Source organism: Dendrobates tinctorius, unplaced genomic scaffold, assembly GCF_039654945.1.
Source record: "Dendrobates tinctorius isolate UK_male_01 unplaced genomic scaffold, ASM3965494v1 ptg000205l, whole genome shotgun sequence".
NCBI lineage: Eukaryota > Metazoa > Chordata > Amphibia > Anura > Dendrobatidae > Dendrobates > Dendrobates tinctorius.
This window is the reverse complement of record NW_027361872.1, coordinates 5,235,953-5,248,075: the sequence shown is the minus strand read 5'-3', so window position 1 is coordinate 5,248,075 and position 12,123 is coordinate 5,235,953.

Genomic DNA, 12,123 nt, shown 5'->3' with positions numbered 1-12,123 from the left:
CACTGATATCTGAGCGCTATGTGACAGGCTCGATGGCACTGCTGTGACAAAAGTGACTAGAGGATAAGGGAGATTTTGAATCTCTGCACACACTTTTGGACACTGGACACTTTTGGATTGTGTGAGGCCCAATGAATATCTGAGCGCTATGTGACAGGCTCGATGGCACTGCTGTGACAAAAGTGACTAGAGGATAAGGGAGATTGGATTGCTTTTAAAAAAGCAGTTTGCGGAGCAGTGGGTAAACAGCAATGCCAGCCTGTCAGGAAGCCTTAGAAGGCAGCCCAACAACCAACACCACTGATACACCACTATATAGCCTCCCCTTGCACTGCACACACAGTGACTGGTGTGTTGTGCAGGCCAAATTGCTAGCAGCAGAAGCAGTTTTTTTTTCTTCTCAGCAGGACAAAAAAAAAAATTGGGATTGCTTTTAAAAAAGCAGTTTGCGGAGCAGTGGGTAAACAGCAATGCCAGCCTGTCAGGAAGCCTTAAAAGGCAGTCCAACAACCAACACCACTGATACACCACTATATAGCCTCCCCTTGCACTGCACACACAGTGACTGGTGTGTTGTGCAGGCCAAATCGCTAGCAGCAGAAGCAGTTTTTTGGTCTTCTTCCCTGCCTAACGCTCTCCCTACAGAATCAGCAGCAACCTCTCCCTATACTAAGATCGGCAGAAGTAAGATGGCGGTCGGCGTGCACGCCCTTTTATACCCCCTGTGACGCCCACCAAAGCAAGCCAATCACTTGCATGCCCTTTTGAAAGATGGTGGTGACCCGTGCCTATGTCATCACGTTGCCCACAGTGTCCGTGGATCCTGATTGGCTGAAAAAGAGCGCAAAACAAACTTTTGAAACGCGACTTTGGCGCGTAAGTCGCCGACCTCGTGGCCGACCTCATCCTAGGGTCGGGTTTCGTTTCATGAAACCCGACTTTGCCAAAAGTCGGCGACTTTTGAATTTTTTCGACCCGTTTCGCTCAACTCTAATTACCACCTCTAAACCCCAGTGTCACCAAATCAATACCTTTGATCTTCAAACCATTGGGGTTTATATATATCTTCACTGTCCAAATATAATAATTGTTTACAATGGGACTATTTAATTCAAAAAGTTTTTGTTTATTTCATGTAATGAGATTAACGCTGCTCTAGCTATGCACGTAGCACTTTAGACACTTTCTTATTCATTATTTTTCTATTTATACACTTTTTTTGATGGCAGATATATAGGTGTATGTGTTGCCTGAATTGCCATGAGCCTCTGTCCACGTTCTTTATATGGCTCTGGATACGCACGCTGTACTTTGGACACTTTTCTTATTTAGACACTTTCTATGGCAGGTGTTTTGTGCGCATGCGCTGCCTTGATCGCCCTGAGCCTCCTGGTCCCGGCTCCAAAGTGGAGTCGCTGAACTTCCGCCCAGTTGTCAGCGGCCCATTGTCCGGAAGTGGGTGGCTCTGTGAGGTGCGGTCTCGGCGCCGGATGCGCCGCTGTACTCCATGCCTACTGCCCACACACATGTTAGTCAACCAACGGGTGAGCCACTTTCTGTTCATACATTTCCTGCTAATTAGCGGTGGATTCTTATGGCCCTTTCGATTGGTCATCGGGGATTTAAAGGGACTCCGAGCCTCCCTGTGGTCATGACCCCGGAAGAAGAAGAGGCGAAACGCGTGTCGGGGTAGACCGTGGTAATAGTGTGGACATTATACACAGGTATTACTATTTTACATTTGGTAGCGGTTGTTATGGTTTATCCTGAATTACCAAGGAATGTGATCCGCTTTTGTTTGGTCCAGGCACTAAATGTAGGAGTAATGTGTCACTTGGGGCACTTAATTTAATCTGGCCTATAGCGGTTTCACTTATAGTTATGCAGGCACTGTATACCATAGCGCAGCACCACTATTGGTTTAGTTTTACTTTTATAATGTAGTGATTTATTCTGTCCATATATCCAGCGGCTTTTTTGGTAATTTGAGGCATCTATATGTGATTGTATGGTATTTGAATTCTAATATGAATAAAATTGTTTACATTTTGTATTCCACATTCTCTGTGCCATTTGTTTATTCCTTTTAGTGGCATTTAGTGTTCATTCATCCTTGCGGAATGTACCCATAGCTGGTTTTGGGTGTTAAGGACTAATATGTATATGCTTGTATTTTCTGTTTTCAAACAGAGAGTCCGTGCTTTGAATATGGATTATAAGGCCAGGGAAACTGCCTGGCAGCAAAAAGCAAGTAATATGTTTAATGGTGCCTCTAAGTTATCTAGTGATGTTTCTCTATCGGAGAAAGAGATTTTCAAACAATATAGAAATGCTATGTTTAAAAAGACAAGGATATGGTGGACTAGAACATCTTTGGAAAATTATGTAAGCCATCAAATTATACCTAGGGGTCTGAGGGTGCAGTTATTCCCTACTTTTGAATTAACTGATGAAAAATTGATTAAGAGATGGTCAGTGGCTGCTTCTTCATGTTCAATTGAATTTTTGAAAATTATTATTGAAAACAATACCCAGTCACTATCTACCATTGAGAATGAGTTGGAGAAACTTGAACAGTTAATGAAGAAGGATATTAAGAAAGATCTTCTTGATTCCTGGTCTAAAGACCTTAATGATGATATGGAAAAGTGGGAGAAAGAGATCTGTGATAGAAAAATTAAGAAGTATCAGAGGGATGTGACTGATTATGAAGAAAACCGAATTTTTAAATGGCAGTTTAAGAAAGATGGGCCTAAAGTATCTCGTCAAAGAGAATCATCTTTCAGTTCTACGTCATCAATGTCTGAATGTAATGTCTCCAATAGTGAATGGGACTCTAATCATTTTACCGGACATAGGACACGTAACGGTGGATTTAAAAGACAAGCAGATTTTTTTACTAAACATTCGAAAAAAGGCAGAAATGATAAGTATAAGGTAATTAATTTATCTAAGTATGATCTGTCTGGTATTCAAATATCAGTTTTGGAGAAGGGTTTAACATTTTCTCCATCTACAGGCTTAGACCCTTTTGTGGCTATTAAGGACTTGCACCTTTTTTCAAGAAAAATGATACTTCAGAAAATGCATGCCAAAACTGATGATTTGTCTTTAGGATGGATTGAAAGCTGCATCATGGTATTTGAATGCAACCAGTTTGGACAAGGATCTCGTATCATTGGTACTACAGTTGTTAGAGTATGCTCTTACTCACAACATTTTCATTTTCAAGAATGTTGTATATCGGCAATGCCAAGGCACAGCAATGGGGGCGTGTTGCGCCCCCTCGTATGCCAATCTGTTTCTTGGCCTCTGGGAATGAAAAATTTTTGTTACTGATCCTGTATCTCATTCCGGCCTGGCAGCAGGCTGGATGAGATATATTGATGACATTTGGTTCATCTGGGAGGGATCCATGCTTGAATTATCTAGATTTATGGAATCCCTAAATGATAACAATCTTAACATTAAACTCACTTTCAAGACAGGTAGGACCATTGAATTTTTGGATATTCTAATCAAAGCCGACGAGAGAGGTGTCTTGTCTACGGATTTGTTTAGGAAATCTACATCGACCAATTCTTTTCTTCATGCAACATCATCGCATCCTCCAGCAACACTTAGAGGGATCCACATAGGACAATTTTTACGTGCTAAAAGAATTTGCACAAAGACAGAAGACTTTGAGACCCAAGCAGCTGAACTGACCCGGAGGTTTTATGAAAGAGGCTATAGTAGAAGAAGCATACGTAGAGGTTATCAGAGAGCCCTGGATAAATCAAGGAATGACCTCTTATACACAAAAGATACGTGTGCACTAGTGTTGAGCATTCCGATACCGCAAGTATCGGGTATCGGCCGATATTTGCCGTATCGGAAATCCGATACCGATTCCGATATTTTTTTTTATATCGGATACCGGAATCGGAAGTCCCAAATTGAACAGAGCCACTTTTGTGGCTCTGATTGGCTGCCGAAATGACGTCATCATGATGCGCGGTTTGTGCGCATCATGATGCGCCGTCACTTCGGGCCTTCCGGGTGGTCTGTACCAGCCTGCCGGGGGGCTGTGCAGGCTCCGGGGGGTCGGTGCTGGCCTGCCGGGGGGCTGTGCAGGCTCCGGGTGGTCGGTGCCGGCCTGCCGGGGGGGCTGTGCAGGCTCCGGGAGTCTGTGCAAGCATCGTCCGATGGGACTACAAGTCCCATCGGGCGATGCCTGCTACCATGACGGTGATTGACACATTTGCCAATGATGGGAAAGTAGTAGTCCCATCATCCGGCCTATGTGTTGAATGTAAAAAAAAAAAAAAAAATTACATACATACTACATACATACATGCTACATACATACTACATACATGCTACATACATACTACATACATGCTACATACATACTACATACATGCTACATACTACATACATGCTACATACATGCTACTGTACGTACATGCTACATACTACATACATGCTACATACATACTACATACATACTACATGCTACATACATGCTACATACATACTACATACATACTACATGCTACATACATGCTACATACATGCTACATGCATGCTACATACATACTACATGCTACATACATGCTACATACATGCTACATACATGCTACATACTACATACATGCTACATACATACTACATACATGCTACATGCTACATACATGCTACATACATACTACATACATACTACATACATGCTACATACATGCTACATACTACATACATGCTACATACTACATACATGCTACATACTACATGCATGCTACATACATGCTACATACTACATACATGCTACATACATACTACATACATGCTACATGCTACATACATACTACATACATACTACATACATACTACATACATGCTACATACATGCTACATACATACTACATGCTACATACATGCTACATACATACTACATACTTGCTACATGCTACATACATGCTACATACATGCTACATACTACATACATGCTACATACATACTACATGCATGCAACATACATATATACTACATATAATACATTCATACAATACATACATATAGACATACAGTACATATAACATAGAGTACATACTTACCATTAGCTGATGCTACCGTTCTCTACGAGCGCCAGGAATCCAATGACGGAAGGTAGATATCCTTCCGCACTGTATTCCTCCGCCACTGTAAAAAAAAGTCCCTAGTCTCACATACTACATGCATGCTACATACATGCTACATACTACATACATGCTACATACATACTACATACATGCTACATGCTACATACATACTACATACATACTACATACATACTACATACATGCTACATACATGCTACATACATACTACATGCTACATACATGCTACATACATACTACATACTACATACATGCTACATACATGCTACATACATGCTACATACTACATACATGCTACATACATGCTACATACATACTACATGCATGCAACATACATATATACTACATATAATACATTCATACAATACATACATATAGACATACAGTACATATAACATAGAGTACATACTTACCATTAGCTGATGCTACCGTTCTCTACGAGCGCCAGGAATCCAATGACGGAAGGTAGATATCCTTCCGGACTGTATTCCTCCACCACTGTAAAAAAAAAGTCCCTAGTCTCACTTTATGGCACTTTGCCATGAAGTGAGACCCGGGCCTTTTTTTTACAGTGGATTCCTGGTGCTCGTAGAGAACAGCAGCATCAGCTGATGCTGCTGTTCTCCACACAAAATCGTCATGGGACATACGTGGAATTCTGCGGATCAAGGGTGAGTATATTTGTGGTTTGTTATTTTAATTTTTAATCCTCAGACGACAATGGCTTCGGGGAACAATGTGACAAGTGATGGTGAGTATGTACTCTATGTTATATGTACTGTATGTCTATATGTATGTATTGTGTGAATGTATTGTACATAGTATATATGTATGTTGCATGCATGTAGTATGTATGTAGCATGTATGAAGTATGTAGCATGTATGTAGTATGTAGCATGCATGTAGCATGTATGTAGTATGTAGCATGTATGTAGCATGTATGTAGCATGTATGTAGTATGTATGTAGCATGTATGTAGTATGTAGCATGTATGTAGTATGTAGCATGTATGTAGTATGTAGCATGTATGTAGCATGTATGTAGTATGTAGCATGTATATAGCATGTATGTAGCATGTATGTAGCATGTATGTAGTATGTAGCATGTATGTAGTATGTAGTATGTAGCATGTATGTAGCATGTATGTAGCATGTATGTAGTATGTATGTAGCATGTATGTAGTATGTATGTAGCATGTATGTAGTATGTATGTAGTATGTATGTAGCATGTATGTAGTATGTAGCATGTATGTTGTATGTAGCATGTATGTAGTATGTAGTATGTAGCTTGTATGTAGCATGTATGTAGTATGTAGCATGTATGTAGCATGTATGTAGTATGTATGTAGTATGTATGTAGCATGTATGTAGTATGTAGCATGTATGTAGTATGTATGTAGCATGTATGTAGCATGTAGCATGTATGTAGTATGTATGTAGTATGTAGCATGTATGCAGCATGTATGTAGTATGTATGTAGCATGTATTTATGTAGTATGTATGTAATTTTTTTTTTATTTTTTTTTTTTACATTCAACACATTAGCCGGATGATGGGACTACTACTGTCCCATCATTGGCAAATGTGTCTATCACCGTCATGGTAGCAGGCATCGCCCGATGGGACTTCTAGTCCCATCGGACGATGCCTGCACAGACCCCCGGAGCCTGCACAGCCCCCCGGCAGGCCGGCACAGCCCCCCGGCAGGCCGGCACAGACCACCGGAGCCTGCACAGACCCCCGGGGAGTCGGCACAGACACCCGGCAGGCCGGCACCGACCCCCGGAAGGCCCGTACAGACCCTCGAAAGGCTGTACGTGGGAAAAAAAGGGTATTTCTAATTCCGATACCGGAAGTCCCATAGACTTGAATGGGACTTCCGGTATCGGAATCGGCGATACCGATACTTTTTTTTAAGATCGGCCGATCCATTCCGATCCGATATTTTCAAGTATCGGCTGGTGTCGCTCAACTCTAGTGTGCACGTACCATGGAGAAAACCAATCAGGTTCGTATGATTACTCCATACCACAATAAATGGTACCAATTTAAGGGTATTTTCCAGAGACATTGGAAAGTCCTCCATACGGATCCTATTTTGAAAAGGATTTTACCAGAAAAAACCCTTATTGTGGCCAAAAGATCAAAAAAACCTACGTGATTTGCTAGTGCATAGTTTGTATAATCCTTCAGGGGATAAGACCTCTAGAGACAATATTGATCCTGGTTTCTATCCTTGTGGCCTATGCAAGGCCTGTCTTAATCATATTAAAACTAAAACGTTTTGTAACTCTGATAACACTAGGAGCTACAACATCAGAAAACATATAACTTGTGCTTCCCGTGGTGTGATTTACCATGCAACCTGCCCCTGCAATATGATCTACATTGGGTTAATGACACGTGAATTAAAAATTCGTACATGTGAGCATTACCGTGACATCATTAATGCTAAGACTGCTGAAAAAGAGTCGATGTTAAAGACACTACCCAAACATTTTAGGAGATACCACCAGTGTAACCTGTTATGAATGAGTCACTGTAGGAGGCAAAAGCAGAAATACAAGCTAAGTCCAGAAAATCAGAGAAGTTGGCAACTATCAGATTGCAGACCCCTGAACCTATCAACACAACTAGCAGTAGCTGTGGGGGGTTCCTACGATGCCCTAGACCCCTCGATCACAGCCGGAGAAATATATAGGCCTAAAGAAAGAAAGGGGAAATCTAAACTGCCCCAGAGCAGACCCCAAAGCAATAGGCAGCCCCCAACATATAATGACGGTGAAGCAAGATGAAAGTACTAACACAGAAAGATAGACTGAGCAAAGACGGGGCCCCAAAACTACCTAGATAGGAAAGGAAAGGAAGGCTGCTGTCTGCAATCTGCCAAAACCCTATCAAAGACATAAGCCAACCAGCTGATATGAAAGAGGCCCTGAAGCAGCTAGGCTTCAAAAACTGAATCAGCACTCAGGTATTTTCAGAAGACATGGCTCAATGAATTCAGCACACCCCAGCAGGGAATGGCAGAAATCCAGAAAAACAAAGCAAAAACAAAGTCAAAGCACAAAAGCAAAAGGCCGAGCAGCAAACTTAGCTTTGGAGGAGCAGGAATTCAGACTGGTCTCCAAGGATCCCACAGAGAAATCACCCGCAGGGCAGAAGGGCGTCGGCAGCATTATTTCCAGTCCGTAACTCCACTCAGCCAGTCACAATCATCAGCCTCAGGTGTTTGACAATCAGGCTCACTACCTTTCTTTACCAGAAGAGGGAGTTCCTCGGGCCTCAGTAATGAAGGGGAAAATGAACTCACAACAGTAACCCCAATGGTTTGAAGATCAAAGGTATTGATTTGGTGACACTGGGGGTTAGAGGTGGTAATATTGGTAAAAACTGGCACAAATAGAGAGTACGTGTATTTATCGGTTGGGTACACTCGCACCACAGGGGCTTAATGAAAGCTTTGGGTTTGGGGCCTTTTTGTAATTTAGTTTGTTTTAGTTTCTCTTTGTCCTGAGGGAGTTTTAGGGGGGTTTTGATTTTATCTGTATTGTTTATATTTGTGTTCATATGTGTATTATTTTTCCAGATAAGATAGTCCCTGTTTCTCATCCGGTGTTCCATCTTTTTTGGAAGTTCCGTAGCGACTTTGAATTTCTGGATGATGATGTCCTATGAAGGGCCAAGTTTGGCAATGGTCTTCGAAAATTTGAAGAGTCAAGAATAATTGTGTAATTCTAATTGAAACTGTTCTAGTATGTTTGGACACTGTCTTTTAGGAGTAATAGGTTTTGTGTTATATAGCCTACTGGTTATTTTTTTAAATGTGATTGCGGCCTATTGGTTGCGTGGGGTCAGTGGATTTTTAGCTTGGGTTTGGGTTAGCACTTTTGGTAATGGTGCTGTAGGTGTATTTTATTGGATCTTATTACAAATTTCCCCTTGTCATACATATATTGTATTGATTCATTTGATACAACGTCACTATTATTTGTTTGTATATTCACACTTGGCATGTGTGTTATGCGATTTATATATATCTTCACTGTCCAAATATAATAATTGTTTACAATGGGACTATTTAATTCAAAAAGTTTTTGTTTATTTCATGTAATGAGATTAACGCTGCTCTAGCTATGCACGTAGCACTTTAGACACTTTCTTATTCATTATTTTTACATTTATACACTTTTTTCATGGCAGATATATAGGCGTATGTGTTGCCTGGATTGCCATGAGCCTCTGTCCATGTTCTTTATATGGCTCTGGATACGCACACTGTACTTTGGACACTTTTCTTATTTAGACACTTTCTATGGCAGGTGTTTAGTGCGCATGCGCTGCCTTGATTGCCCTGAGCCTCCTGGTCCCGGCTCCAAAATGGAGTCGCTGAACTTCCGCCCGGTTGTCAGCGGCCAATTGTCCGGAAGTGGGTGGCTCTGTGAGGTGTGGTCTCGGCGCCGGATGTGCCGCTGTACTCCATGCCTACTGCCCACACACATGTTAGTCAACCAATGGGTGAGCCACTTTCTGTTCATACATTTCCTGCTAGTTAGCGGTGGATTCTTATGGCTCTTTTGATTGGTCATCGGGGATTTTAAGGGACTCCGAGCCTCCCTGTGGTCATGCCCCCGGAAGAAGAAGAGGCAAAACGCGCATCGGGGTAGACCGCGGTGATAGTGTGGACATTATACACAGGTATTACTATTTTACATTTGGCAGCGGTTGTTATGGTTTATTCTGAATTACCTATGAATGTGATCCGCTTTTGTTTGGTCCAGGCACTAAATGTAGGAGTAATGTGTCACTTGGGGCACTTAATTTAATCTGGCCTATAGCGGTTTCACTTATAGTTATGCAGGCACTGTATACCATAGCGCAGCACCACTATTGGTTTAGTTTTACTTTTATAATGTAGTGATTTATTCTGTCTATATATCCAGCTGCTTTTTTTGGTAATTTGAGGCATCTATATGTGATTGTATGGTATATGAAATTTAATGTGAATAAAATTGTTTACATTTTGTATTCCACATTCTCTGTGCCATTTGTTTATTCCTTTTAGTGGCATTTAGTGTTCATATTCTCTATCCCATAGTCCCATGCCCAAATACCCATCATACATATTCGCCATCCCATAGTCGAGTGCCCATACACCCCTCACACATCCTTCGTCTCATAGTTCCATGCCCATATACCCATCATACATATCCTCCATCCCATAGTCCCGTGCCTATATACCCATCATACATATCCGCCATCCCATAGTCCCGTTCCCATATACCCGTCATACATATCCTCCATCCCATAGTCCAGTGCCCATATACCCATCACACATCTTCCATCCCATAGCCCCGTGCCCATATACATATCTGCCATCCCATAGTCCCGTGCCCATATACCCGTCAAACATATCCTCCATCCCATAGTCCAGTGCCCATATACCCATCACACATCCTCCATCCCATAGCCCCGTGCCCATATACATATCCGCCATCCCATAGTCCCGTGCCCATATACCCGTCATACATATCCTCCATCCCATAGTCCAGTGCCCATATACCCATCACACATCCTCCATCCCATAGTCCCATGCCCATATACATATCCGCCATCCCATAGTCCCGTACCCATATACTCGTCAAACATATCCTCCATCCCATAGTCAAGTGCCCATATAGCCATCACACATCCTCCATCCCATAGTCCTGTGCCCATATACATATCTGCCTTCCCATAGTCCCGTGCCCATATACCCTTCATACATATCCTCCATCCCATAGTCCAGTGCCCATATACCCATCACACATCCTCCATCCCATAGTCAACCATTATGACATCATAATGAGCGGCGGAGCTTGCAACATATGATGAATTAGCGTTGCCATGGCAACCATTATGACATCATAATGAAGGGCGGGGCTTGATATGCACACACTGTTTCCCCATTATGCAGATAGGGGCATTATGACATCATAATGAGGGGCGAGGCTTGACACGCACACACTTTTTCCCCATTATGTAGATAAGGGCAAAATTGTTTTTGGTGAATTGGAATGCGCGGGGTTGAAATTACGCCTCACAACATAGCTTATGACGCTATCGGGGACCAGACATGTGACTGTGCCAAATTTGGCTGTAGCTGCGACGGTGCGGATGCCTATCCCGGACATACACACATACATACACACATACATACTTACACGATTTGAGCTGTATATATTAGACTAGCTGAAGAGCCCGGCGCTGCCCGGGCATAGTAACTAACTGTGGTTAGTTATAGAAAATTATAATTATCCTCCATCCCATAGTCCCGTGCCCATATACCCATCATACATATCCACGATCCCATAGGCCCGTGCCCATATACCCATCATACATATCCTCCATCCCATAGTCCAGTGCCCATATACCCATCACACATCCTCTATCCCATAGTCCCATGCCCATATACCCATCATACATATTCTCCATCCCATAGTCCCATGCCCATATATCCATCATACATATTCGCCATCCCATAGTCGAGTGCCCATATACCCATCAAACATCCTTCATCTCATAGTCCCATGCCCATATACCCATCATACATATCCTCCATCCCATAGTCCCGTGCCCATATACCCATCATACATATTCTCCATCCCATAGTCCCATGCCCATATACCCATCATACATATTCGCCATCCCATAGTCGAGTGCCAATATACCCATCACACATCCTTCATCTCATAGTCCCATGCCCATATACCCATCATACATATCCGCCATCTCACAGTCCCGTGCCCATATACCCGTCATACATATCCTCCATCCTATACTCCAGTGCCCATATACCGTCACACATCCTCCATCCCATAGTCGAGTGCCCATATACCCATCACACATCCTTCACCTCATAGTCCCATGCCCATATACCCATCTTACATATCTGCCATCTCATAGTCCCGTGCCCATATACCCGTCATACATATCCTCCATCCTA